The sequence below is a fragment of the Dromaius novaehollandiae genome, chromosome 3 (assembly GCF_036370855.1).
Source record: "Dromaius novaehollandiae isolate bDroNov1 chromosome 3, bDroNov1.hap1, whole genome shotgun sequence".
In the NCBI taxonomy this organism is placed as follows: domain Eukaryota; kingdom Metazoa; phylum Chordata; class Aves; order Casuariiformes; family Dromaiidae; genus Dromaius; species Dromaius novaehollandiae.
In genome coordinates, this window is record NC_088100.1 from 57,707,572 (window position 1) to 57,711,613 (window position 4,042).

Here is a 4,042-nt window from a genome sequence, read left to right on the forward strand (position 1 = left end):
ATTGCATGGGCTTTATCAGACACTGAATGTCAATGTGAAATTTTTTAAAAAAGACACATTTAAAAGTGTGTCAATAATCATACTGATGAACCATTAGTGTTACTTTTTGCAAGGACTGGGTCAAGTTCTTAGACAGAAACAAACACTTTCAAAAGGCAATTCAGAACAATCAGAATGGGCTTCCAGCTTCACTGGCTACATTAAATGTTTATATATGAATGGATTGTCTATACTCCAGTCTGGATGCAGACGGTGGGGGGCAGCCTCTATAGGGTTATATCTCCACTACTGGTGGGCTAGGAGAGATCGAGGGAAAAAATAGTACGTCTTTCCCAACACTTATTAATAAATCTGATTCCTCATGGATAGGATGTGAGCCCGTTGCACTCCGGTTAAAAATGAAGCAAATGGTTTCTGTACCAGAGCAGTAATGGAAGAAATGATGACTAAGTACCATTTATTTCAGACTTTCTTGGAGCTTCTCAGTTATGTAGCATCCCATAAACAAAGCAAGCTGGAAAATACTAGTGTTGTCTAGAGGTAAAGGATGGAGAAGATACTAGTTCATCTCTTCCACTAGGCAAGACTCAATACAGGAAAGTTATCCTACATATTTACATACTTAGGTAATGGATCTTCTTCTGCTCCTCGTAAATCTGTCATTGTCATCTTACCATAAGGCACCTATCCCTGAGACTAACTTTAAATGTGTACCAGACTCTAAGAGAGAGTCAACAAAAGTGCTTGATATGAATCAGCACAGCTGAACACTGTCAGGATGTTAAACACTTGGGGGCTTTGAACCAAGATTTCCCAGCAATGGTCAAATGCAAATAGGGGCTATGTGTGAAATTGCTTCACTTTATCTGAGAACATTAAGACAAGTCAGAAGCTAAATAGCATTTGACCTTGGAATCTGCTAAAGAAGGTGCTTTCTTCATATAAAACCCCATCCTTTTCTTGGTAGCATGACAGCATTATCTGTCTTGCTGAGGAGGCTGTTTTTTCTTTAATTTTTTCCTACCATATTTTAGCACCAGGAAAAAAAAAATGACGCTATTGGTAACATGACTTTGATATTTATATGGTTACTGGATGTGTCACTTCTGTTGCAGGTATCTAATGAAGACAAATAAATGGTGCCAAAGATGGCAACCAAATTTGCTTTATTTCATGGTTGCTTGTAATATAATATAGCACATTCAACAAATGAGGGAAAGGAAGAAAGAAGGAAAAAATACAAGAAAAGAAAGAAAGTAGAGCATGTTCTGAATGCTTAAAAACTCTGAAGGACTGAGGCAAAGTGGTCCTGAGCACCAGAATCATACAAGGTGCTGAAGCCCAGGTGAAAACCAGAGCCTATATTCTTGTGAAAATGAACACGAACATTTCAGCGCTCATATCCATCATCAAAAGATTAAGACAGAAGTTTCAGAATGAAAAAAGATTTCAACTGATAGTGAAAGGATGATGGAAGAGGAAACACTTGTATTTGGGAAGGTGAGGGAGAGAAAACTTTGACTGTATTTTTATTTTGTTTAGACTTTTGTCTTCAAAATTACTTTTGTTCTTATTTTCATAGGAGAAAGTAAAAAAAAAAAAGGTTATTTTCACCCTTAAAATGCATAGCAATCTCTTAATTCTCTGAATATACTAAATGTAAGCCATTCCTGTTGCTATTCTGTTCACAAAACTACACTTCCAATCAACAATATCTCCATGTATGGTGTGACTGTATTCTTGGAGCTACATTAGATTGTTTTGTTATGATTAAATTGTTTGTTTTTAAAACAATATCATTAATTCAATACTCCTCTGGGAAATTCAGCCTTAGATGTACAGCCAGGATATGAAGATGCTGTTGTCAGCAGTGGGTCGAAGTGTCTGGAGATGCCACAGAGCTGGTACAGTACAGTTTCTGATGCTGCAAGGTTCCTGCACCAGCTCACCAGTGTAATTCATTCCTTACTTCAGAGAGTTCACTGAAAGACTAGAGATGATCTTAATGTATGAGGAGACTTTGGCTGAAACTGCTGAAAAATAGACCAAAAAATGCCAATAGTGGTACAAGCTTTTGTAGTGTGGTCTTCTTTTCTTCAGGAAGTGAACTGGGAAAATAATTAGTTTCACAGCTGGCTGCACTGGACACGTGAAAATGCTCAGGCAGGAGCAGCCGTCTCTGACTTGACAACAGCTCTCAGTACTGAGTCTTGGTATCCCATTGCTATTCCCCAGACCTCTACAGCTGTTTGACTAATAATCTTAGTCAACTACTAACATGTTTTCTGACCACCTAGGTGTGGAAAATGAAGTTTTCAAGAGTTGTCTGATGACAGGTTATTTTTGCCTCTTTCCTTAGCAGGAGATGAATTGCTTCATTGGGTGCTTCAGTGCTGCTGCACTCTGAGGCCTGATATTTCATCCCTCAGAGCTACACCATTTATTTTCACAGAAGGAGATTCAATACTTGAATTGCCAGTGTCAACCATAGTCCACCATCACATATGAATACTTTTCATGACTGATTGTACTTAAACTCCTAGATGCATACAACAGTTATTGGGGTCCTCCGTCTCGGTCTGGGGGTGTGTCTCCTGACTGTAATCTAACAGTATGTTGGCAGTGGTCCTATTCCTGCCATCCCTGATGTTTCCAGTCCTGACACACAGAACAATGCTGTTGTATTCCAGCATAATGACTCTTATTAAAATTAAGCATCTTGGGCACAGCCAGGTGTTTACAAATAAGATGACAAGAACTATTGTTCCTCTATAAGGAAACCAGCTGTGTCATTCTGAATTACTCCAACACACAGTTAGCCTATTCTTAGGTTTTGTCGTTGGTCAAAGTTAAGAGAAATAACAAAGTAGGTGCTTTTTAATGCAGCATCAAGCAACATTGCATATTCAGCTTTGCTCACTATATTGGAATGATGCATGCTAAAATCTTAATGTATGATGCCCCAGAAGTTACCCAAGAGCCACTACCAAAGATATTTTCCTTAATGCTTCAGCCCTGAGTTCTGAAGCAAACATCTCAACAAGATCATTCTAAGAGGAATTCTGTGTTTTGGCTGGTTCAAATGCTAAAAGTATTAGTTGAAAGTAACACATGAATTTATTGGAAAATTTTTGTAGATAAAGAAAATTATACCAGCAAAAGAACCTTTATGCATGTTCAGTAGCTCTTATTCGTTAATTCTTACCCGTAAAAACAAAACAAATAAGTACATTTCCTTTTCAACATTACTTCACTGATGAATGACTGCATAAATTTGGGCTCTTCAGGTTGAAAAAAAGATGACTGAGTAGGGATATGAAAGAAGGCTGTGAAATCAGGAGTTTCATGAAACATAAATAGGAAATGATTGCCCACTCTCTTTAATACAAAAACAAAGGACCATCAAATGAAACTAGCAAATGGCAGGTTGAAAACAAACAATGGGCTACGACTCTTCACACAGCATATTATTAAACAGTGGAGGTCATTCACTTCAGAATATTTTGAAAGCTGCTATTTTATAGAAATTAAAAAGTGAGAAAAATACTGGTTAAACTCATGAAAGAAGAATCCATGGAAGCTTATTAGCTTGAAAGACAACTCCAGTTCAGCAAGCTCGTGTCTGCATAATGTTGTATTATCAAGGAAACTATAATTATACTCCGGCCCTATATTTGTACTCTTTCCTAGGCATCTTCTGCTGGCTACTGTCAGAGAAAAATATTGGTCTAAATGAAGGAGAAATATGGCCATTCCTCTGTTCCAGTGGAAAAATTGTCTAGTCTGGTCCAGTGGTGCATTGTTTTATCACTCTTGAAGAGATTGATTTCTTTCCTCTCTCTTTGGTATGCAGTGAGTAAATAATTTCATTTACGTAGTTAACTAGACAGACGATGGAGTAAGACAGAAAACTGAAATCCTGCTGACTTCCCATTCAAATTTGTGTCTGTCAGCCCACTTGTTTTAGGGAAAGTGCATGGTGAGCAGGACCTTCCTGAAGTGTACAGTACATCGCACATTTTCCCAAGCTATTTCTCGGTAT